We start from the raw sequence: 26,913 nt of genomic DNA, 5'->3' as shown, positions 1-26,913 counted from the left end.
CTTTTTTTCAGTATCTAGGAAATATAGATCTTTATTCTTTTGGCTGCTATGATCACCATTGTACCATTCCAGATGCAGGATTGTCAGATCCTTGTAGTCTGCATTAGAGAACTAGAACACTTCAAATGCATTCAGAATATTCAAAATTCTACCTGCGGAATTACTGTTAACTAGATTTTTAATTCTTTTAACCTAGGCAGAGAGTGTCTATAAAATCATATAACCCAGTAAACCATATATCTTGACTAAATTTAATTTCACTAATAACAGTCTATTTTTAATGTTGCCATACTAGGTAAATTGGCCTTATATTTTACAACATCTGGCATTTGGTAATCTAATTTGTACTGTGCTACCTATTGATAAAGGAGTCCTGGTGGTGCGGTGGTTAAGCACTTTGCTGCTAACCAAAAGGTCAGTGGTTCGAACTTCCATCAGCTGCTCCCCTGGAGAAAGATTGACAGTCTGATTCTGTAAAGATTAAACTAAAAAAAAAAAAAAAATCCTATTGCTGTTGAGTCCTTCCCACTTGTGGTGACCCACCCTGTTATACAGAGTAGAACTGCCCTTAGAGTTTCTAAGAAGTGGCTGGTGGGTTCAAACTGCCAAAATTTGCTTAAGCACTGCACCACCAGGGCTCCACCATAAAGATTAAGGCCTTCTAAACCCTACCGGGCAGTTCTATTCTGTCCTATAGGGTCACTATGAGTTAGAATTGACTCAATGGCACCAGGTTTGGTTTTGGTTTGGGGCCTGTTGACAGATAATGTGGATAAGGAGCAGCTTGAAGTGGCTTCTTAGTACAATATCTTTGACCCTTATCCATCAGCTCACTTCTTATTTGAAGAACTGCAGAACCTGGCCTACGGAAAGAAACCAAAACAAAACACTGTTTATTCTGAAATACTTAAAGGTAAATAGCAGGCATTGCAGTATTTGCACTGTGACTTTGGAAGCAATGTATACCCATTAAATTCTCAACTTAAGAGTTTGAATAAGGCTGGATTTGAATCTTATCTCTAAGTTCACTCTCTTTGCCACCTTGGGTAAGATTTTTAACGTTTATCAACCGCATTTTTCTCATTTGTGAAATGGGACTTAGAGTATCAGCCTTATGGAGTTGTTAGGGAGAATAAATGACATACTGTACATAAATAAGACAGGTGTTACAATACAGCACCCAGTAAAAACTCAAACAAAATATCATTATTGTCATTGTTATATAATGGTCTATGGTAGGACTTGCATGACTGCTCTGGTGCACAGATGCTTCTGGCTTCATGCTGACTCTTTTTCTGGAAATACCAGATCAAGGTCTAAACAAAAACGCATTGCATCTAATCGATTCTGACTCACAGCAACCCTATAGAACAGAGTAGAACTGCCCCGTAGGGTTTCCAATGAGTGGCTGGTAGAAGATTCGAACTGCTGACCTTTTGTTTCGCAGCCAAGCTCTTAAGAGCTGCGACACCAGGGCTCTGATCAAGGTCTAGTGTAAAGCATTTTTTAAAAGAACTTAATTTGCTTGCACTCCATGAAATAAGTAATCTCATTGACATGAACATCTTGAAGGATTATCTTTTCATAATCACTTAAATGAAATGCCTCCATTAAATAAGATTTTTGTGCCTAGAGTAAAATATTTAGACAACATATTTAAAATAGTATTTGATTTTTATTCCTTAGAGTAATTTTTCCGCCACTCCCAGATGCCTGTGACCACAAGAGACTTGTGACATCATAGCAAAATGTAGGCTGGGACAGGAATTTGATGAATACAGGTGTGAACTCACTATTCTACCCTTGTCTCCTGGGTCTAGATGTCTATTAACTTACTGTCCAGTAAGGAAGAAAAACATAAATTTACCAGACTTGTGATAGGCAGTCTAGGTGGCACAAACAGTTAAGCGCTGTACTGCTAGCCAAAAGGTGGGCAGTTTGAAGCCACCTAGAGGCACCTCAGAAGACAGTCTTGGCAATCTGCTTCCAAAAGGACACAGCCTTGAAAATACTATGCAGCAGTTCTATTCTGCATACATGTGGTTGCCATGAGTCAGAGTTGTGATTAGTTTAGATAACTAAAACAAAATTAAAGCCATCACTGAAAGCAAACAATGGGCCTGGTATATTCTGAGAGAGGGATAGCTTTGAGGAATTGCCTGAGGAAAGGATTTAGGCTGGACCTGAAGAAACTTCAGCCAGCGAAAAGACAGGAGAGATTCCAAACAAAGGACATAAAATACGTAAAAACAGCTGAAGTGGTGGAACATGGACTATTGAAAACTAGCCCTGAAGTATGACTAGTGAGCAGAAGAAAAGGATGAAAAGGAACTGGAATGTTGTGATGAACACACTCTTGTATCCATCTCAATTTGGCTAATTCCCCAAACTATCTTTCTAAATATGGAGCAACGTAAGCCAGTAACGTGGAAACCCTGGTGGCATAGTGGTTAAGAGCTATGGCTACTAACCAAAATGTCAGCAGTTTGAATCTACCAGGCAGGTCTTGGAACCCGTATGGGGTAGTTCTACTCTGTCCTGTAGGGTTGCTATGAGTCGGAGTCCACTTAATGGCGGTGGGTTTGGTTTTGGTAAACCAGTAACACTCTTGAGGTCAGAAATTATTTCATGAAGGCATATGTTATAAATAGTGTAGTTAGAATCTTGTTGAATCTTAAATTTATACAATCGATAGTTGAATGAGTTGTTCAAATTAAAAAAATATTACAATATAGGGCTAGAGAAGAAAGTCTTTCAAAATTCTGATCACCCTTATAATTATGAGCTATCCTTGTAGTTGTTATGAGTCAGAATTCACTCAACAGCAATGGGTTTTTTATCCTTGTAATCTGCATCAGACAACCAGAATCTGCTGGCTTCTCAACTGCATTCAGAATTACTCAAGATTCTACCTAAAATATTACTGTTAGCTGGATTTTTATTCTCTGTTTAAACAATGGCTTGGAGTGTCTCGAAAATCATGTACCTTGACTACACTTAATTTCATTAATGAAAGCCCATTTATGACATTCATAATTCCATAGTGTGTTCTTGTACAAGGAGAAATACAAGCCTTCCTTGGATGCAACAGAATTATTCTTATGGATGTAGAAATGACTTTGTTACCTATTTAGACAGGTCAGAGAGCCCATTGCCATCAAGTTGATTCTGACTTATAGCAACCTTACAAGTCAGAGTAGAACATCCCCATAGGTTTTCCAAAGCTGTAAATTTTTATGGGAGCAGATTACCACATCTTTCTCCCATGGAGCAGCTGGTGTGTTTGAACCACCAACCCTTCAGTTAACAGCCAAGTGCTTAATCACTGCACTTGCAGGGCTCCTCTTTTTGACAGGTAGGACTTTATAAAGCATCACATAGTCCCTTTCAAAGCAGTATGTATAAGAAAAGCTGAGTTTCCCTCAGTTGCCTATTAAGTCATTTAAGTAGTACAGAGACAATGGACATGAGGTGATAATAACTGGACTGGGTTCCATCCATGATCACCTGGGCCGACACAGCAAACAGACACAGGCTACAAGCTCCATCCGCCAATCAAAACCTGTAGAAACTATAGAGGGAAATATGGATTTCTGGAAGTAACAAGAGTGAAAACAATAACAACAGAAAACAAAAACAAAATTTAAGAACTGCTATCTATTTTTTTCTTTTTTTATCTATAGGAAGACTCTTTACAGCTGGTGTGTGTAGGGTGGTGGTAGGGGCTGCAGCCTGGTCAGAGTGTATCTTGGGTCTTGGGTGAAAAACTATACTGGAAAGTATTGATTTAAATTCTCCTTTGTCTTTCCCTTAAGTTGCCTGACCGTTTGGCACAGTTAAAGGCTTCTAGACCTGGGTTTCATTGCCCACAGGGATTATATTCTTTCACAGCCAAAGGCAGGCTGGGATAGGAATTGATGAACACAGATGTGATGTCATTTTTCTACTCTTGTCTTTTTTTCCTGTGATACAAGGTACCCATAATCTTACCTTATTATGTAGCAGGGAAGTAAAAAATACACTGATTACAGTTGTGATAAGTGCTAGAAACAAAAGTAAAGGGACATGTGATAGCAAACAATGGAAGACAATCTATTCTGGAAGTGGGTTATCAGTGAGGACTTGCTCCAGAAAGGGATTTAGGTTGGCACCTGAAGAGACTTGGGCCTGTGGAGAGACAGGAGAATGGATTCCAAGTAAAGGAGCTAGCATACATCAAGACACCTGCTGTCGGGAGGAACATAGAGTGGTGAAAATAATTTCTGAAATATGGTCAATGAACAAAGGGGAAAGGGGCTGAAGGAAACTGGAATGTAGTGGATGAATATACTCTGGTATTCATCTCTAATTTTCTGGCCCTTCCCCCTCCCTCTCTGTACAGCTGAATCAAGATAAGACTGTAACCCTCTTGAGGTCACGAATTATTTAATAAATGCATACCTCATAAATTGCAAAGGACTTAAAATGTAGTAGAATTTCAATATATGCATTTGATGAATGAGTGATTTTATTAAAATATAGACAACATGATTGAAATCAAATAAAGATAAAATTATAGCGTAGTTCCAAGATGATAGAGTAATCAGACACATCATAATGTCCCACTTACACAAGAAAGGCCAAAAAAAAAAAAAAAAAAAATACTAGTGACTCGGAAATAGATAATACCTAGGGAACCCTAAGCATAAAAATCAAGACTATAGAATTGGACTGAGAGCCAAGAGGAAGGAGAGACAATACAAAAACAGTGGAAATGGAGAATTACAGATCACCAGTGCCCTGCTAGCCAAACCCACTCAGTGTGGCCATACCAAGACAAAACAAGAAGCATTCCCAGTGGAAATATTCATCATCTCATGTAGCTGAGCAGGAACAACTCTGTATGCACATTCAGAACCAGACAGGAGTGCTTCTCACCCTGTGAAAGCTAAGTGCACACACCTCACCCACAACACCCACTCCAGCTCCCTGTGTCAGAGGTATGTGGGCCTGTGAGGAACCCCCACATCCCTTGCCTACTCCCCCTCCCTGCTTGAGATCACAGCTCAGTGGCTCTCACCACTGCCCCTACCCCTAAGCCAGGAACCCAGTAGCAGAAGGCACCTGCCCAGAGACAAGAGATGAGAACTTCAAACAGGCCTGATTAGTGACCAGAATAGTACACATGCTCAGCCTACTCAGATATATCAAAACAAAACAAAACAAAAATTCAGGGCTAAGCAAACAAACATACAACAAATAAATAACTATAATAACTTCTTCATCTCTCAGAGACAACAGACAATATCAAGCCACATGAAGAAGCAGGGGAAGATGGTACCAGAAAGTGACAAAAATAACAGAAAATCTCCCAGAGGAAGAAACAGCAATGGAACTACCTGGTAAGGAATACAAAAGACTAGTATACAGGGCTCTCCAAGAAAACAAGAAAGAGGTCAAGGAAAACATAGACAAAACCAAGGAAGACAGACAAAATCAAGGAAAATACAAACAAAATCAAGGAAATCACAGACAATAGAAGGGAGAGTTCCGGACACAATACAAGAACAAAATGACAAAATAAATAGACAACTAGAAACCATACAAGAACTGCAATTAGACATTCAAAGGATTAACAATAAAATTTCAGAAATAGAAAACATGATAAAAGGATATAGGAGTAGAAATGAAACAACAGAAGACATAATTAGTAAAATTGAAGATAAATCCCTTGTCACCAATTTGTGTGAGGAAAAATCATAAAAAAAAGAATGAAGAAAGCATAAGAATTATGTGGGACACCATCAAGAAGAAAAACTCATGTGTGATCAGAGTGCCAGAATGGGGTGGGAGGGAATAGAAAAAAAAAGACAAAATTGTCAAAGAAATGCTAGCAGAAAACTTCCCTAACATCATGAAACATGAGAAGATATTCATCCAAGAAACTCAGTGAAAATAGACCACAAAAGAAAGTCACTAAGACATATCATAAACTTGGTAAAACCAAGAACAAAGAAAGAATCCTGACAGCAGCTAGGAAAAAAAGCAAAGTCACCTACAAATGGGAACCAGTACGACTAAGATCTGATCCAAGCAGGCAGAAGACAATGGGATGACGTATATAAAACCTTGAAAGAAAAAATTGCCAGTCAAGAATTACATGTGCAGCAAAACTGACTCTCAAATTTGATAGCAAAATTACATTTTTAGGTAAACAGAAGCTAAGGAAATTTGTAAACACCAGACCAAACTTACAAGAAATATTAAAGGAAGTCCTTCAGATAGAGAGCCAATAACATCAGAGAACAATCTGAGATTAGGACACAGGACAGACCATCCAGATAACAACTCAGATAAAGAATTCTCAAAAATAAAACAAAGCTAAAAGAATGAAAACAGGGAACCAGAGTCATTAGTATGTATATGATGATATTGTCAAAATAAAAAAGAAGGATTAAATGGTGTAGTTATACAGTTTTCATATGGAGAGGAAGTCAAGGTGATATCAAGAAATAGAAGACTCTTTTAAACAGCAATATAAAGGTAAATTTTAAGGTGACCACAATGAAAGTTAACAATCCTATCCTTCAAAATAGAATACAAGAAAAAAATAGACTCAGTAAACACAAAACAACAATAATGAAAGAAATGAAAAGAAAATCCACAAACAAAAAGAACTCAGCACAGAAAATCAAGCAGAACAAAGAAATGCTGATACCACTAAAAAAGGTAAAACAAAATGACAGCAGAAAACATACCTATCCATAATTACTCTGAATGTAAATTGATTAATTGCACCAGGAAAAGAGATAGAGAATGGCAGAATGGATTACAAAACATGATTCATCAAAATGTTGTTTATGAGGCGGAGCCAAGATGGCGGACTAGGCAGACGCTACCTCGGATCCCTCTTACAACAAAGACACGGAAAAACAAGTGAATCGATCACATACATAACAATCTACGAACCCTGAACAACAAACACAGATTTAGAGACGGAGAACGAACTAATACGGGGAAGCAGCGATTGTTTCCAGAGCCTGGAGCCAGCATACCAGTCAGCGGATTTTCTGGAAAAACTAGTTTCCCAGTGATGGCTCGGAGACAACAATCCATATCAAACCACTTAAAGAAGCAGACCGTGACAGCTTCTCCAACTCCCCAAACAAAAGAATCAAAATCTTTCCCAAATGAAGATACAATTTTGGAATTATCAGATACAGAATATAAAAAACTAATTTACAGAATGCTTAATGATATCACAAATGAAATTAGGATATCTGCAGAAAAAGCCAAGGAACACACTGATAAAACTGTTGAAGAACTCAAAAAGATTATTCAAGAACATACTGGAAAAATTAATAAGTTGCAAGAATCCATAGAGAGACAACATGTAGAAATCCAAAAGATTAACAATAAAATAACAGAATTAGACAACACACTAGGAAGTCAGAGGAGCAGACTCGAGCAATTAGAATGCAGACTGGGACATCTGGAGGACCAGGGAATCAACACCAACATAGCTGAAAAAAAATCAGATAAAAGAATTAAAAAAAATGAAGAAACCCTAAGAATTATGTGGGACTCTATCAAGAAGGATAACCTGCGGGTGATTGGAGTCCCAGAACAGGGAGGGGGGACAGAAAACACAGAGAAAATAGTTGAAGAACTTCTGACAGAAAACTTCCCTGACATCATGAAAGACGAAAGGATATCTATCCAAGATGCTCATCGAACCCCATTTAAGATTGATCCAAAAAGAAAAACACCAAGACATATTATCATCAAACTCCCCAAAACCAAAGATAAACAGAAAATTTTAAAAGCAGCCAGGGAGAAAAGAAAGGTTTCCTTCAAGGGAGAATCAATAAGAATATGTTCTGACTACTCAGCAGAAACCATGCAGGCAAGAAGGGAATGGGACGACATATACAGAACACTGAAGGAGAAGAACTGCCAACCAAGGATCATATATCCAGCAAAACTCTCTCTGAAATATGAAGGCGAAATTAAGATATTTACAGACAAACACAAGTTTAGAGAATTTGCAAAAACCAAACCAAAGCTACAAGAAATACTAAAGGATATTGTTTGGCCAGAGAACCAATAATATCAGATAACAGCACAACACAAGGTCACAAAACAGAACGTCCTGATATCAACTCAAATAGGGAAATCACAAAAACAAACAAATTAAGATTAATTAAAAAAAAAATACACATAACAGGGAATCATGGAAGTCAATAGGTAAAAGATCACAATAATCAAAAAGAGGGACTAAATACAGGAGGCATTGAACTGCCATATGGAGAGTGATACAAGGCGATATAGAACAATACAAGTTAGGTTTTTACTTAGAAAAATAGGGGTATATAATGAGGTAACCACAAAAAGGTATAACAACTCTATAACTCAAGACAAAAACCAAGAAAAACGTAACGACTCAACTAACATAAAGTCAAACACTATGAAAGTGAGGATCTCACAATTTACTAAGAAAAACGCCTCAGCACAAAAAAGTATGTGGAAAAATGAAATTGTCAACAACACACATAAAAAGGCATCAAAATGACAGCACTAAAAACTTATTTATCTATAATTACCCTGAATGTAAATGGACTAAATGCACCAATAAAGAGACAGAGAGTCACAGACTGGATAAAGAAACACGATCCATCTATATGCTGCCTACAAGAGACACACCTTAGACTTAGAGACACAAACAAACTAAAACTCAAAGGATGGAAAAAAGTATATCAAGCAAACAATAAGCAAAAAAGAAGAGGAGTAGCAATATTAATTTCTGACAAAATAGACTTTAGACTTAAATCCACCACAAAGGATAAAGAAGGACACTATATAATGATAAAAGGGACAATTGATCAGGAAGACATAACCATATTAAATATTTACGCACCCAATGACAGGGCTGCAAGATATATAAATCAAATTTTAACAGAACTGAAAAGCGAGATAGATACCTCCACAATTATAGTAGGAGACTTCAACACACCCCTTTCGGAGAAGGACAGGACATCCAGTAAGAAGCTCAACAGAGACACGGAAGATCTAATTACAACAATCAACCAACTTGACCTCATTGACTTATACAGAACTCTCCACCCAACTGCTGCAAAATATACTTTTTTTTCTAGCGCACATGGAACATTCTCTAGAATAGACCACATATTAGGTCATAAAACAAACCTTTGCAGAGTCCAAAACATCGAAATATTACAAAGCATCTTCTCAGACCACAAGGCAATAAAACTAGAGATCAATAACAGAAGAACGAGGGAAAAGAAATCAAATACTTGGAAAATGAACAATACCCTCCTGAAAAAAGACTGGGTTATAGAAGACATCAAGGAGGGAATAAGGAAATTCATAGAAAGCAACGAGAATGAAAATACTTCCTATCAAAACCTCTGGGACACAGCAAAAGCAGTGCTCAGAGGTCAATTTATATCAATAAATGCACACATACAAAAAGAAGAAAGAGCCAAAATCAGAGAACTGTCCCTACAACTTGAACAAATAGAAAGTGAGCAACAAAAGAATCCATCAGGCACCAGAAGAAAACAAATAATAAAAATTAGAGCTGAACTAAATGAATTAGAGAACAGAAAAACAATTGAAAGAATTAACAAAGCCAAAAGCTGGTTCTTTGAAAAAATTAACAAAATTGATAAACCATTGGCTAGACTGACTAAAGAAATACAGGAAAGGAAACAAATAACCCGAATAAGAAATGAGAAGGACCACATCACAACAGAACCAAATGAAATTAAAAGAATCATTTCAGATTATTATGAAAAATTGTACTCTAACAAATTTGAAAACCTAGAAGAAATGGATGAATTCCTTGAAAAACACTACCTACCTAAACTAACACATTCAGAAGCAGAACAACTAAATAGACCCATAACAAAAAAAGAGATTGAAACGGTAATCAAAAAACTCCCAACAAAAAAAAGTCCTGGCCCGGACGGCTTCACTGCAGAGTTCTACCAAATTTTCAGAGAAGAGTTAACACCACTACTACTAAAGGTATTCCAAAGCATAGAAAATGACGGAATACTACCCAACTCATTCTATGAAGCCACCATCTCCCTGATACCAAAACCAGGTAAAGACATTACAAAAAAAGAAAATTATAGACCTATATCCCTCATGAACATTGATGCAAAAATCCTCAACAAAATTCTAGCCAATAGAATCCAACAACACATCAAAAAAATAATTCACCCTGATCAAGTGGGATTTATACCAGGTATGCAAGGCTGGTTTAATATCAGAAAAACCATTAATGTAATCCATCACATAAATAAAACAAAAGACAAAAACCACATGATCTTATCAATTGATGCAGAAAAGGCATTTGACAAAGTCCAACACCCATTTATGATAAAAACTCTTACCAAAATAGGAATTGAAGGAAAATTCCTCAACATAATAAAGGGCATCTATGCAAAGCCAACAGCCAATATCACTCTAAATGGAGAGAACCTGAAAGCATTTCCCTTGAGAACGGGAACCAGACAAGGATGCCCTTTATCACCGCTCTTATTCAACATCGTGTTGGAAGTCTTAGCCAGGGCAATCAGGCTAGACAAAGAAATAAAAGGTATCCGGATTGGCAAGGAAGAAGTAAAGTTATCACTATTTGCAGATGACATGATTATATACACAGAAAACCCTAAGGAATCCTCCAGAAAACTACTGAAACTAATAGAAGAGTTTGGCAGAGTCTCAGGTTATAAAATAAACATACAAAAATCACTTGGATTCCTCTACATCAACAAAAAGAACACCGAAGAGGAAATAACCAAATCAATACCATTCACGGTAGCCCCCAAGAAGATAAGATACTTAGGAATAAATCTTACCAAGGATGTAAAAGACCTATACAAAGAAAACTACAAAGCTCTACTACAAGAAATTCAAAAGGACATACTTAAGTGGAAAAACATACCTTGCTCATGGATAGGAAGACTTAACATAGTAAAAATGTCTATTCTACCAAAAGCCATCTATACATTTAACGCACTTCCGATCCAAATTCCAATGTCATATTTTAAGGGGATAGAGAAACAAATCACCAATTTCATATGGAAGGGAAAGAAGCCCCGGATAAGCAAAGCACTACTGAAAAAGAAGAAGAAAGTGGGAGGCCTCACCTTACCTGACTTCAGAACCTATTATACAGCCACAGTAGTCAAAACAGCCTGGTATTGGTACAACAACAGACACATAGACCAATGGAACAGAATTGAGAACCCAGACATAGATCCATCCACGTATGAGCAGCTGATATTTGACAAAGGACCAGTGTCAATTAACTGGGGAAAAGACAGCCTTTTTAACAAATGGTGCTGGCATAACTGGATATCCATTTGCAAAAAAATGAAACAGGACCCATACCTCACACCATGCACAAAAACTAACTCCAAGTGGATCAAAGACCTAAACATAAAGACTAAAACGATAAAGATCATGGAAGAAAAAATTGGGAGAACCCTAGGAGCCCTAATACAAGGTATAAACAGAATACAAAACATTACCAAAAATGATGAAGAGAAACCCGATAACTGGGAGCTCCTAAAAATCAAACACCTATGCTCATCTAAAGACTTCACCAAAAGAGTAAAAAGACCACCTACAGATTGGGAAAGAATTTTCAGCTATGACATCTCCGACCAGCGCCTGATCTCTAAAATCTACATGATTCTGTCAAAACTCAACCACAAAAAGACAAACAACCCAATCAAGAAGTGGGCAAAGGATATGAACACACATTTCTCTAAAGAAAATATTCAGGCAGCCAACAGATACATGAGAAAATGCTCTCGATCATTAGCCATTAGAGAAATGCAAATTAAAACTACGATGAGATTCCATCTCACACCAGCAAGGCTGGCATTAATCCAAAAAACACAAAATAATAAATGTTGGAGAGGCTGCGGAGAGATTGGAACTCTCATACACTGCTGGTGGGAATGTAAAATGGTACAACCACTTTGGAAATCTATCTGGCGTTATCTTAAACAGTTAGAAATAGAACTACCATACAACCCAGAAATCCCACTCCTCGGAATATACCCTAGAGATACAAGAGCCTTCATACAAACAGATATATGCACACCCATGTTTATTGCAGCTCTGTTTACAATAGCAAAAAGTTGGAAGCAACCAAGGTGTCCATCAACGGATGAATGGGTAAATAAATTGTGGTATATTCACACAATGGAATACTACGCATCGATAAAGAACAGTGACGAATCTCTGAAACATTTCATAACATGGAGGAACCTGGAAGGCATTATGCTGAGCGAAATGAGTCAGAGGCAAAAGGACAAATACTGTATAAGACCACTATTATAAGATCTTGAGAAATAGTAAACCTGAGAAGAACACATACTTTTGTGGTTACGAGGGGGGGAGGGAGGGAGGGTGGGAGAGGGTTTTTCTATTGATTAATCAGTAGATAAGAACTGCTTTAGGTGAAGGGAAAGACAACACTCAATACATGGAAGGTCAGCTCAATTGGACTGGACCAAAAGCAAAGAAGTTTCCGGGATAAAATGAATGCTTCAAAGCTCAGCGGAGCAAGCGCGGGGGTCTGGGGAACATGGTTTGCGGGGACTTCTAAGTCAATTGGCAAAATAATTCTATTATGAAATCATTCTGCATCCCACTTTGAAATGTGGCGTCTGGGGTCTTAAATGCTAACAAGCAGCCATCTAAGATGCAGCAATTGGTCTCAACCCACCTGGAGCAAAGGAAAATGAAGAACACCAAGCCCACATGACAACTAAGAGCCCAAGAGACAGAAAGGGCCACATGAACAAGAGACCTACATCATCCTGAGACCAGAAGAACTAGTTGGTGCCCGGCCACAATCGATGACTGCCCTGACAGGGAGCTCAGCAGAGGACCCCTGAGGGAGCAGGAGAGCAGTGGGATGCAGACCCCAAATTCTCATAAGAAGACCAAACTTAATGGTCTGACTGAGACTGGAGGAATGCCGGCGGCCATGCTCTCCAGACCTTCTGTTGACACAGGACAGGAACCATCCCTGAAGACAACTCATCAGACATGAAAGGGACAGGTCAGCGGGTGGGAGAGAGACGCTGATGAAGAGTGAGCTAATTATATCAGGTGTACACTTGAGATTGTGTTGGCAACTCTTGTCTGGAGGGGGGATGGGAGGATAGAGAGAGAGGGAAGCCGGCAAAATTGTCAAGAAAGGAGAGACTGAAAGGGCTGACTCAAGACGGGGAGAGTAAGTGGGAGTAGGGAGTGAGATGTATGTAAACTTATATGTGACAGACTGATTGGATTTGTAAACGTTCACTTGAAGCTTAATAAAAGTTATTATAAAAAAAAAAAAAAAAAAAATGTTGTTTATAAGAGACACACCTTAGGCACAAAGACATAAAGAAACTAAAACTAAACAGAAGGAAAAAAAAATATATCAAGCAAGCTATAACCAAAAAACAGGAGTGGCAATTTTAATCTCTGATAAAATAGATTTGAAAGCAAAATACACCATAAAAGATAAAGCAGGACACTATATAGTGCTTAAAAGGTCAGTCCACCAGGAGGACATTACTATAATAAGTATATATGCAACCAATCACAGGACTCCAAAATACATAAAACAAACTCTAACAGCATTGAAAAAAGAAATTGACGATTTCTCAATAATAGTAAGAGACTTCAACACACCACATTTGGTGAAGGACAGAACATCTAGAAAAAAATACAATGATACAGAAGATCTAAATGCCACAACAAACCAACTTGACATCGTAGACACACACAGAACACTCCATGCAACAGCAACAAAGTATGCATTCTTTTTTTTTTTATTGACTTTTATTGAGCTTCAAGTGAACGTTTACAAATCAAGTCAGACTGTCATATATAAGTTTATATACACCTCCGTACTCCCACTTGCTCTCCCCCTAATGAGTCAGCCCTTCCAGTCTCTCCTTTCCTGACAATTTTGCCGGCTTCCAACTCTCTCTATCCTCCCATCCCCCCTCCAGACAGGAGATGCCAACACAGTCTCAAGTGTCCACCTGATACAAATACCTCACTCTTCATCAGCATCTCTCTCCTACCCACTGTCCAGTCCCTTTCATGTCTGATGAGTTGTCTTCGGGAATGGTTCCTGTCCTGGGCCAACAGAAGGTTTGGGGACCATGACCGCTGGGATTCCTCTAGTCTCAGTCAGGCCATTAAGTATGGTCTTTTTATGAGAATTTGGGGTCTGCATCCCACTGATCTTCTGCTCCATCAGGGGTTCTCTGTTGTGCTCCCTGTCAGGGCAGTCATTGGTTGTGGCCAGGCACCAACTAGTTCTTCTGGTCTCAGGATGATGTAGGTCTCTGGTTCATGTGGCCCTTTCTGTCTCTTGGGCTCTTAGTTATCGTGTGACCTTGGTGTTCTTCATTCTCCTTTGCTCCAGGTGGGTTGAGACCAATTGATGCATGTTAGATGGCCGCTTGTTAGCATTTAAGACCCCAGATGCCACATTTCAAAGTGGGATGCAGAATGTTTTCATAATAGAATTATTTTGCCAATCGACTTAGAAGTCCCCTTAAACCATGGTCCCCAAACCCCCACCCTTGCTCCGCTGACCTTTGAAGCATTCATTTTATCCCGGAAACTTCTTTGCTTTTGGTCCAGTCCAGTTGAGCTGACCTTCCCTGTATTGAGTATTGTCCTTCCCTTCACCTAAAGCAGTTCTTATCTACTAACTAATCAGTAAAAAACCCTCTCCCACCCTCCCTCCCCCACCCCGTAACCACAAAATATGTGTTCTTCTCAGTTTATACTATTTCTCAAGATCTTATAATAGTGGTCTTATACAATATTTGTCCTTTTGCCTCTGACTAATTTCACTCAGCATAATGCCTTCCAGGTTCCTCCATGTTATGAAATGTTTCACAGATTTGTCACTGTTCTTTATCGATGCGTAGTATTCCATTGTGTGAATATACCACAATTTATTTAACCATTCATCCGTTGATGGACACCTTGGTTGCTTCCAGCTTTTTGCTATTGTAAACAGAGCTGCAATAAACATGGGTGTGCATATATCTGTTTGTGTGAAGGCTCTTATTTCTCTAGGGTATATTCCTAGGAGTGGGATTTCTGGGTTGTATGGTAGTTCTATTTCTAACTGTTTAAGATAATGCCAGATGGATTTCCAAAGTGGTTCTACCATTTGACATTCCCACCAGCAGTGTATAAGAGTTCCAATCTCTCCGCAGCCTCCCCAACATTTATTACTTTGTGTCTCTTGGATTAATGCCAGCCTTGCTGGAGTGAGATGGAATCTCATCGTAGTTTTAATTTGGATTTCTCTTATGGCTAATGATCGAGAGCATTTTCTCATGTATCTATTAGCTGCCTGAATATCTTCTTTAGTGAAGTGCGTGTTCATATCCTTTGCCCACTTCTTGATTGGGTTGTTTGTCTTTTTGTGGTTGAGTTTTGACAGAATCATATAGATTTTAGAGATCAGGCGCTGGTCGGAGATGTCATAGCTGAAAATTCTTTCCCAGTCTGTAGGTGGTCTTTTTACTCTTTTGGTGAAGTCTTTAGATGAGCATAGGTGTTTGATTTTTAGGAGCTCCCAGTTATCTGGTTTCTTTTTGTCATTTTGGGGAATGTTTTGGATTCTGTTTATGCTTTGCATTAGGGCTCCTAAGGTTGTCCCTATTTTTTCTTCCATGGTCTTTATCGTTTTAGTCTTTATGTTTAGGTCTTTGATCCACTTGGAGTTAGTTTTTGTGCATGGTGTGAGGGATGGGTCCTGTTTCATTTTTTTGCAAATGGATATCCAGTTATGCCAGCACCAGTTGTTTAAAAGACTATCTTTTCCCCAATTAACTGACACTGGGCCTTTGTCAAATATCAGCTGCTCATATGTGGATGGATTTATATCTGGGTTCTCAATTCTGTTCCACTGGTCTATGTGTCTGTTGTTGTACCAGTACCAGGCTGTTTTGACTACTGTGGCTGTATAATAGGTTCTGAAATCAGGTAGAGTGAGGCCTCCCACTTTCTTCTTCTTTTTCAGTAATGCTTTGCTTATCCGAGGCTTCTTTCCCTTCCATATGAAGTTGGTGATTTGTTTCTCTATCACCTTAAAAAATGACATTGGAATTTGGATCGGAAGTGCATTGTATGTGTAGATGGCTTTTGGTAGAAGAGACATTTTTACTATGTTAAGTCTTCCTATCCATGAGCAAGGTATGTTTTTCCACTTAAGTATGTCCTTTTGAATTTCTTGTAGTAGAGCTTTGTAGTTTTCTTTGTATAGGTCTTTTACATCCTTGGTAAGATTTACTCCTAAGTATTTTGTCTTCTTGGGGGCTACTGTAAATGGTATTTATTTGGTTATTTCCTCTTCGATGTTCTTTTTGTTGATGTAGAGGAATCCAAGTGATTTTTGTATGTTTATCTTATAACCTGAGACTCTGCCAAACTCTTCTATTAGTTTCAGTAGTTTTCTGGAGGATTCCTTGGGGTTTTCTGTGTATAAGATCATGTCATCTGCAAATAGAGATAATTTTACTTCCTCTTTGCCAATCCGGATGCCTTTTATTTCTTTGTCTAGCCTAATTGCTCTGGCTAGGACTTCTAGCACGATGTTGAATAAGAGCGGTGATAAAGGGCATCCTTGTCTGGTTCCCGTTCTCAAGGGAAATGCTTTCAGGCTCTCTCCATTTAGAGTGATGTTGGCTGTTGCCTTTGCATAGATACCCTTTATTATGTTGAGGAATTTCCCTTCAATTCCTATTTTGGTGAGAGTGTTTATCATGAATGGGTGTTGGACTTTGTCAAATGCCTTTTCTGCATCAATTGATAAGATCATGTGGTTTTTGTGTTTTGCTTTATTTATATGGTGGATTACATTAATGGTTTTTCTAATATTAAACCAGCCTTGCATAAAAAATACCTGGTATAAATCCCACTTGAATTGTGGTGAATTATTTTTTTGATATGTTGTTCAATTCTATTGGCTAGAATTTTGTTAAGGATTTTTGTATCTATGTTCATGAGGGCTATAGGTCTGTAATTTTCTTTTTTTGTGATGTCTTTACCTGGTTTTGGTATCAGGGATATGGTGGCTTCATAGAATGAGTTGGGTAGTATTCTGTCATTTTCTATGCTTTGAAATACCTTTAGTAGTAGCGGTGTTAACTCTTCTCTGAAAGTTTGGTAGAACTCTGCAGTATAGCCATCCGGGCCAGGGTTTTTTTTTGCTGGGAGTTTTTTGATTACCGTTTCAATCTCTTTTTTTGTTATGGGTCTATTCAGTTGTTCTATTTCTGATTGTGTTAGTTTAGGTAGGTAGTGTTTTTCCAGGAATTCATCCATTTCTTCTAGGTTTGCAAATTTGTTAGAGTATAATTTTTCGTAATAATCTGATATGATTCTTTTAATTTCAGTTGGGTCTGTTGTGATGTGGCCCTTCTCGTTTCTTATTCGGGTCATTTGTTTCCTTTCCTGTATTTCTTTAGTCAGTCTAGCCAATGGTTTATCAATTTTGTTAATGTTTTCAAAGAACCAGCTTTTGGCTTTGTTAATTCTTTCAATTGTTTTTCTGTTCTCTAATTCATTTAGTTCAGCTCTAATTTTTATTATCTGTTTTCTTCTGGTGCCTGATGGATTCTTTTTTTTTTTTTTTAATAACTTTTATTAAGCTTCAAGTGAACGTTTACAAATCCAATCAGTCTGTCACATGTAAGTTTACATACATCTCACTCCCTACTCCCACTTGCACTCCCCCTCTTGAGTCAGCCCTTTCAGTCTCTCCTTTCTTGACAATTTTGCCGGCTTCCCTCTCTCTCTATCCTCCCATCCCCCCTCCAGATAAGAGTTGCCAACACAATCTCGAGTGTCCACCTGATATCATTAGCTCACTCTTCATCAGCGTCTCTCTCCCACCCGCTAACCAGTCCCTTTCATTTCTGATGAGTTGTCTTCGGGGAGGGTTCCTGTCCTGTGTCAACTGAAGGTCTGAGGAGCATGGCCGTCGGGATTCCTCCAGTCTCAGTCAGACCATTAAGTTTGGTCTTTTTATGAGAATTTGGCGTCTGTATCCCACTGATCTCCTGCTCCCTCAGGGGTCCTCTGCTGTGCTCCCTGTCAGGGCAGTCATCGATTGTGGACAGGCACCAACTAGTTCTTCTGGTCTCAGGATGATGTAGGTCTCTGGTTCATGTGGCCCTTTCTGTCTCTTGGGCTCTTAGTTGTCGTGTGGCCTTGGTGTTCTTCATTTTCCTTTGCTCCAGGTGGGTCGAGACCAATTGATGCATCTTAGATGGCCGCTTGTTAGCATTTAAGACCCCAGACGCCACATTTCAAAGTGGGATGCAGAATGATTTCATAATAGAATTATTTTGCCAATTGACATAGAAGTCCCCGAAAACCATGTTCCCCAGACCCCCGCACTTGCTCCGCTGACCTTTGAAGCGTTCATTTTATCCCGGAAACTTCTTTGCTTTTGGTCCCGTCCAATTGAGCTGACCTTCCATGTATTGAGTGTTGTCTTTCCCTTCACCTAAAGCAGTTCTTATCTACTGATTAATCAATAAAAAACCCTCTCCCTCCCTCCCTCCCTCCCCCCCTCGTAACCACAAAAGTATGTGTTCTTCTCAGGTTTACTATTTCTCAAGATCTTATAATAGTGGTCTTATACAATATTTGTCCTTTTGCCTCTGACTCATTTCGCTCAGCATAATGCCTTCCAGGTTCCTCCATGTTATGAAATGTTTCACAGATTCGTCACTGTTCTTTATCGATGCGTAGTATTCCATTGTGTGAATATACCACAATTTATTTACCCATTCATCCGTAGATGGACACCTTGGTTGCTTCCAGCTTTTTGCTATTGTAAACTGAGCTGCAATAAACATGGGTGTGCATATATCTGTTTGTATGAAGGCTCTTGTATCTCTAGGGTATATTCCTAGGAGTGGGATTTCTGGGTTGTATGGTAGTTCTATTTCTAACTGTTTAAGATAATGCCAGATGGATTTCCAAAGTGGTTGTACCATTTTACATTCCCACCAGCAGTGTATGAGAGTTCCAATCTCTCCGCAGCCTCTCCAACATTTATTCTTTTGTGTTTTTTGGATTAATGCCAGCCTTGCTGGTGTGAGATGGAATCTCATCGTAGTTTTAATTTGGATTTCTGTAATGGCTAATGATCGAGAGCATTTTCTCATGTATCTGTTGGCTGCCTGAATATCTTCTTTAGTGAAATGTGTGTTCATATCCTTTGCCCACTTCTTGATTGGGTTGTTTGTCTTTTTGTGGTTGAGTTTTGACAGAATCATGTAGATTTTAGAGATCAGGTGCTGGTCGGAGATGTCATAGCTGAAAATTCTTTCCCAGTCTGTAGGTGGTCTTTTTACTCTTTTGGAGAAGTCTTTAGATGAGCATAGGTGTTTGATTTTTAGGAGCTCCCAGTTATCTGGTTTCTCTTCATCATTTTTGGTAATGTTTTGTATTCTGTTTATACGTTGTATTAGGGCTCCTAGGGTTGTCCCAATTTTTTCTTCCATGATCTTTATCGTTTTAGTCTTTATGTTTAGGTCTTTGATCCACTTGGAGTTAGTTTTTGTGCATGGTGTGAGGTATGGGTCCTGTTTCATTTTTTTGCAAATGGATATCCAGTTATGCCAGCACCATTTGTTAAAAAGGCTATCTTTTCCCCAGTTAATTGACACTGGTCCTTTTTCAAATATCAGCTGCTCATACGTGGATGGATCTATGTCTGGGTTCTCAGTTCTGTTCCATTGGTCTATGTGTCTGTTGTTGTACCAATACCAGGCTGTTTTGACTACTGTGGCTGTATAATAGGTTCTGAAGTCAGGTAGGGTGAGGCCTCCCACTTTCTTCTTCTTTTTCAGTAGTGCTTTGCTTATCCGGGGCTTCTTTCCCTTCCATATGAAATTGGTGATTTGTTTCTCTATCCCCTTAAAACATGACATTGGAATTTGGATCGGAAGTGCGTTAAATGTATAGATGGCTTTTGGTAGAATAGACATTTTTACTGTGTTAAGTCTTCCTATCCATGAGCAGGGTATGTTTTTCCACTTAAGTATATCCTTTTGAATTTCTTGTAGTAGAGCTTTGTAGTTTTCTTTGTATAGGTCTTTTACATCCTTGGTAAGATTTATTCCTAAGTATCTTATCTTCTTGGGGGCTACTGTGAATGGTATTGATTTGGTTATTTCCTCTTCGGTGTTCTTTTTGTTGATGTAGAGGAATCCAAGCGATTTTTGTATGTTTATTTTATAACCTGAGACTCTGCCAAACTGTTCTATTAGTTTCAGTAGTTTTCTGGAGGATTCCTTAGGGTTTTCTGTGGATAGAATCATGTCATCTGCAAATAGTGATAACTTTACTTCTTCCTTGCCAATCCGGATACCTTTTATTTCTTTGTCTAGCCTAATTGCCCTGGCTAGGACTTCTAGCACGATGTTGAATAAGAGCGGTGATAAAGGGCATCCTTGTCTGGTTCCCATTCTCAAGGGAAATGCTTTCAGGTTCTCTCCATTTAGAGTGATATTGGCTGTTGGCTTTGCATAGATGCCCTTTATTATGTTGAGGAATTTTCCTTCAATTCCTATTTTGGTAAGAGTTTTTATCATGAATGGGTGTTGGACTTTGTCAAATGCCTTTTCTGCATCAATTGATAAGATCGTGTGGTTTTTGTCTTTTGTTTTATTTATGTGATGGATTACATTAATGGTTTTTCTGATATTAAACCAGCCTTGCATACCTGGTATAAATCCCACTTGATCAGGGTGAATTATTTTTTTGATGTGTTGTTGGATTCTATTGGCTAGAATTTTGTTGAGGATTTTTGCATCAATGTTCATGAGGGATATAGGTCTATAATTTTCTTTTTTTGTAATGTCTTTACCTGGTTTTGGTATCAGGGAGATGGTGGCTTCATAGAATGAGTTGGGTAGTATTCTGTCCTTTCCTATGCTCTGAAATACCTTTAGTAGTAGTGGTGTTAACTCTTCTCTGAAAGTTTGGTAGCACTCTGCAGTGAAGCCGTCCAGGCCAGGGCTTTTTTTTGTTGGGAGTTTTTTGATTACCGTTTCAATCTCTTTTTTTGTTATGGGTCTATTTAGTTGTTCTACTTCTGAATGTGTTAGTTTACGTAGGTAGTGTTTTTCCAGGAATTCATCCATTTCTTCTAGGTTTTCAAATTTGTTAGAGTACAATTTTTCATAATAATCTGAAATGATTCTTTTAATTTCATTTGGTTCTGTTGTGATGTGGTCCTTCTCATTTCTTATTCGGGTTATTTGTTTCCTTTCCTGTATTTCTTTAGTCAGTCTAGCCAATGGTTTATCAATTTTGTTAATTTTTTCAAAGAACCAGCTTTTGGCTTTGTTAATTCTTTCAATTGTTTTTCTGTTCTCTAATTCATTTAGTTCAGCTCTAATTTTTATTATTTGTTTTCTTTTGGTGCCTGATGGATTCTTTTGTTGCTCAGTTTCTATTTGTTCAAGTTGTAGGGACAGTTCTCTGATTTTGGCTCTTTCTTCTTTTTGTATGTGTGCATTTATTGATATAAATTGGCCTCTGAGCACTGCTTTTGCTGTGTCCCAGAGGTTTTGATAGGAAGTATTTTCATTCTCGTTGCTTTCTATGAATTTCCTTATTCCCTCCTTGATGTCTTCTATAACCCAGTCTTTTTTCAGGAGGGTATTGTTCATTTTCCAAGTATTTGATTTCTTTTCCCTAGTTTTTCTGTTATTGATCTCTAGTTTTATTGCCTTGTGGTCTGAGAAGATGCTTTGTAATATTTCGATGTTTTGGACTCTGCAAAGGTTTGTTTTATGACCTAATATGTGGTCTATTCTAGAGAATGTTCCATGTGCGCCAGAAAAAAAAGTATATTTTGCAGCAGTTGGGTGGAGAGTTCTGTATAAGTCAATGAGGTCAAGTTGGTTGATTGTTGTAATTAGATCTTCCGTGTCTCTGTTGAGTTTCTTACTGGATGTCCTGTCCTTCTCCGAAAGTGGTGTGTTGAAGTCTCCTACTATAATTGTGGAGGTATCTATCTCACTTTTCAATTCTGTTAAAATTTGATTTATGTATCTTGCAGCCCTGTCATTGGGTGCATAAATATTTAATATGGTTATGTCTTCCTGATCAATTGTCCCTTTTATCATTATATAGTGTCCTTCTTTATCCTTTGTGGTGGATTTAAGTCTAATGTCTATTTTGTCAGAAATTAATATTGCTACTCCTCTTCTTTTTTGCTTATTGTTTGCTTGATATACTTTTTTCCATCCTTTGAGTTTTAGTTTGTTTGTGTCTCTAAGTCTAAGGTATGTCTCTTGTAGGCAGCATATAGATGGATCGTGTTTCTTTATCCAGTCTGTGACTCTCTGTCTCTTTATTGGTGCATTTAGTCCATTTACATTCAGGGTAATTATAGATAAATAAGTTTTTAGTGCTGTCATTTTGATGCCTTTTTATGTGTGTTGTTGACAATTTCATTTTTCCACATACTTTTTTGTGCTGAGGCGTTTTTCTTAGTAAATTGTGAGATCCTCATTTTCATAGTGCTTGACTTTATGTTAGTTGACTCGTTACGTTTTTCTTGGTTTTTATCTTGAGTTATAGAGCTGTTATACCTTTTTGTGGTTACCTTATTATTTACCCCTATTTTTCTAAGTAAAAACCTAACTTGTATTGTTCTATATCGCCTTGTATCACTCTCCATATGGCAGTTCAATGTCTCCTGTATTTAGTCCCTCTTTTTGATTATTGTGATCTTTTACCTATTGACTTCCATGATTCCCTGTTATGTGTATATTTTTTTTTAATTAATCTTAATTTGTTTGTTTTTGTGATTTCCCTATTTGAGTTAATATCAGGACGTCCTGTTTTGTGACCTTGTGCTGTGCTGATATCTGATATTATTGGTTCTCTGACCAAACAATATCCTTTAGTATTTCTTGTAGCTTTGGTTTGGTTTTTGCAAATTCTCTAAACTTGTGTTTGTCTGTAAATATCTTAATTTCGCCTTCATATTTCAGAGAGAGTTTTGCTGGATATATGATCCTTGGCTGGCAGTTTTTCTCCTTCAGTGTTCTGTATATGTCGTCCCATTCCCTTCTTGCCTGCATGGTTTCTGCTGAGTAGTCAGAACATATTCTTATTGATTCTCCCTTGAAGGAAACCTTTCTTTTCTCCCTGGCTGCTTTTAAAATTTTCTGTTTATCTTTGGTTTTGGGGAGTTTGATGATAATATGTCTTGGTGTTTTTCTTTTTGGATCAATCTTAAATGGGGTTCGATGAGCATCTTGGATAGCTATCCTTTCGTCTTTCATGATGTCAGGGAAGTTTTCTGTCAGGAGTTCTTCAACTATTTTCTCTGTGTTTTCTGTCCCCCCTCCCTGTTCTGGGACTCCAATCACCCGCAGGTTATCCTTCTTGATAGAGTCCCACATAATTCTTAGGGTTTCTTCATTTTTTAAAATTCTTTTATCTGATTTTTTTTCAGCTATGTTGGTGTTGATTCCCTGGTCCTCCAGATGTCCCAGTCTGCATTCTAATTGCTCGAGTCTGCTCCTCTGACTTCCTAGTGCGTTGTCTAATTCTGTTATTTTATTGTTAATCTTTCAGATTTCTACATGTTGTCTCTCTATGGATTCTTGCAACTTATTAATTTTTCCAGTATGTTCTTGAATAATCTTTTTGAGTTCTTCAACAGTTTTATCAGTGTGTTCCTTGGCTTTTTCTGCAGTTATCCTAATTTCATTTGTGATATCATTAAGCATTCTGTAAATTAGTTTTTTATATTCTGTATCTGATAATTCCAAGATTGTATCTTCATTTGGGAAAGATTTTGATTCTTTTGTTTGGGGGGTTGGAGAAGCTGTCATGGTCTGCTTCTTTAAGTGGTTTGATATGGATTGCTGTCTCTGAGCCATCACTGGGAAACTAGTTTTTCCAGAAGATCCACTAAAAAAAAAATGCAGTCAGATCCCTATCAGAGTTCTCCCTCTGGCTCAGGCTATTCAGATGTTAATGAAGCCGCCTGGGGAGGCTGGGGGAGGGAACAGAGAGATAGGAGAGTAGCACCTCAGAATATAGCCAGAGTTGCTTGTCTTGCTTGGAATGACTATTATATCTGAGATTCCCGCGGGCGCGTCGCCTATGTGTGCTGGCTGTGTGGAGATTGCTCCCGGGGGGTCTGGCCCGCTGGAGTCACGGTCAGATCCTCCGCTTCCAGCCCCACGCCCAGCGTCAAGGCTCCCCTACTGGGACGGTGCACTCTCGACTCCAAAATCAGTCGCTGCCTCCCGGGGACTTCTCGTCCCTCCAGCCACGTGGCCGTGCCGCCTCCGAGAACCAGTTGGGCCTCCTCCCAGGGTTAGTTCAGATGGGTGGAGCAGCTCCCCGTGCTCGTGCCGTGACCGAGTGTCCCGGCTGGGATGCTGTTCTCCCCGCTCCAATACCAGTCGCTGCCTCCCGGGGACTTCTCCTACCGGCTGCGTCCCACGCCGCCCGCGCTACCCGGCTGGGCCCCTTTCCCAGGGTTAGTTCAGGGGGGTGGAGCAGCTCTCTGTGCTTGTACCGTACCTGACTGGTACGCTGGCTCCAGGCTCTGGAAACAATCGCTGCTTCCCCGTATTAGTTCGTTCTCCGTCTCTAAATCTGTGTTTGTTGTTCAGGGTTCGTAGATGGTTATGTATGTGATCGATTCACTTGTTTTTCCGTGTCTTTGTTGTAAGAGGGATCCAAGGTAGCGTCTGCCTAGTCCGCCATCTTGGCTCCGCCTCCCCTGATGGATTCTTTTGTTGCTCACTTTCTATTTGTTCAAGTTGTAGGGACAGTTCTCTGATTTTGGCTCTTTCTTCTTTTTGTATGTGTGCATTTATCGATATAAATTGACCTCTGAGCACTGCTTTTGCTGTGTCCCAGAGGTTTTGATAGGAAGTATTTTCATTCTTGTTGCATTCTATGCATTTCCTTATTCCCTCCTTAATGTCTTCTATAACCCAGTCTTTTTTCAGGAGGGTATTTTTCAGTTTCCAATATTTGATTTCTTTTCCCTAGTTTTTCTGTTATTGATTTCCACTTTTATGGCCTTGTGGTCTGAGAAGATGCTTTGTAATATTTCGATGTTTTGGATTCTGCAAAGGTTTGTTTTATGACCTAATATGTGGTCTATTCTAGAGAATGTTCCATGTGCAGTAGAAAAAAAAGTATACTTTGCAGCGGTTGGGTGGAGAGTTCTGTATAAATCAATGAGGTCAAGTTGATTGATTGTTGTAATTAGGTCTTCCGTGTCTCTATTGAGCTTCTTGCTGGATGTCCTGTCCTTCTCTGAAAGTGGTGTGTTGAAGTCTCCTACTATAATTGTGGAGGTGTCTATCTCACTTTTCAGTTCTGTTAAAATTTGATTTATGTATCTTGCAGCCCTGTCATTGGGCGCATAAATATTTAATATGGTTATATCTTCCTGATCAATTGTCCCTTTTATCATTATGTAGTGTCCTTCTTTATCCTTTGTGGTGGATTTAAGTCTAAAGTCTATTTTGTCAAAAATTAATATTCCTACTCCTCTTCTTTTTTGCTTATTGTTTGCTTGATATATTTTTTTCCATCCTTTGAGTTTTAGCTTGTTTGTGTCTCTAAGTCTAAGGTGTGTCTCTTGTAGGCAGCATATAGACAGATCGTGTTTCTTTATCCAGTCTGAGACTCTCTGTGTCTTTATGGGTGCATTTAGTCCATTTACATTCAGAGTAATTATAGATAAGTAAGTGTTTAGTGTTGTCATTTTGATGCCTTTATATGTGTGTTGTTGACAATTTCATGTTTCCACTTACTTTTTTGTGCTGAGACATTTTTCTTTGTAAATTGTGAGATCCTCATTTTCATAGTATTTGACTTTATGTTTGTTGAGTCGTTACGTTTTTCTTGGCTTTTATTTTGAGTTATGGAGTTGTTATACCTCTTTGTGGTTACCTTAATATTTACCCCTATTTTTCTAAGTAAAAACCTAACTTGTATTGTCCTATATCGCCTTGTATCCCTCTCCATATGGCAGTTCTATGCCACCTGTATTTGGTCCCTCTTTTTGATTATTGTGATCTTTTACACGTTGACTTTAATGATTCCCTGTTTTGAGTATTTTTTTTTTAATTAATCTTAATTTGTTTTTGTGATTTCCCTATTTGAGTTGGTATCAGGATGTTTTGTTCTGTGACCTTGTGTTGTGCTGGTATCTGATATTATTGGTTTTCTGACTGAACAATTTCCTCTAGTATTTCTTGTAGCTTTGGTTTGGTTTTTGCAAATTCTCTAAACTTGTGTTTATGTGTAAATGTTTTAATTTCACCTTCATATTTGAGAGAGAGTTTTGCTGGATATATGATCCTTGGCTGGCAGTTTTTCTCCTTCAGTGCTCTGTATATGTCATCCCATTGCCTTCTTGCCTGCATGGTTTCTGCTGAGTAGTCTGAACTTATTGATTCTCCCTTGAAGGAGACCTTTCTTTTATCCCTGGCTGCTTTTAAAATTTTCTCTTTCTCTTTGGTTTTGGCAAGTTTGATGATAATATGTCTTGGTGTTTTTCTTTTTGGATCAATCTTAAATGGGGTTCGATGAGCATCTTGGATAGATATCCTTTTGTTTTTCATGATGTCAGGGAAATTTTCTGTCAGCAGATCTTCAACTATTCTCTCTGTGTTTTCTGTTATCCCTCTCTGTTGTGGGACTCCAATCACACCCAAGTTTTCCTTCTAGAGTCCCACATGATTCTTAGGGTTTCTTCATTTTTTTAATTCTTTTATCTGATTTTTTTTCAGCTATGTTGGTGTTAATTCCCTGTCCTCCAGATTTCCCACTCTGCATTCTAATTGC

At 38.4% G+C, this 26,913-nt stretch overlaps 1 protein-coding gene across 3 annotated transcripts in view; it reads right to left on the bottom strand.

Moving 5' to 3' along the window:
• The window catches only part of LOC126073796 (gamma-interferon-inducible protein 16-like), a 91,215-nt gene that overhangs the window by 39,247 nt on the left and 25,055 nt on the right, over positions 1 to 26,913 (bottom strand). The gene's annotated exons all lie outside the window — the stretch shown is intronic.

This window comes from Elephas maximus, chromosome 3, assembly GCF_024166365.1.
Source record: "Elephas maximus indicus isolate mEleMax1 chromosome 3, mEleMax1 primary haplotype, whole genome shotgun sequence".
NCBI classification, from domain to species: Eukaryota; Metazoa; Chordata; class Mammalia; order Proboscidea; family Elephantidae; genus Elephas; species Elephas maximus.
This window is presented reverse-complemented; position numbering and strand designations above follow the sequence as displayed.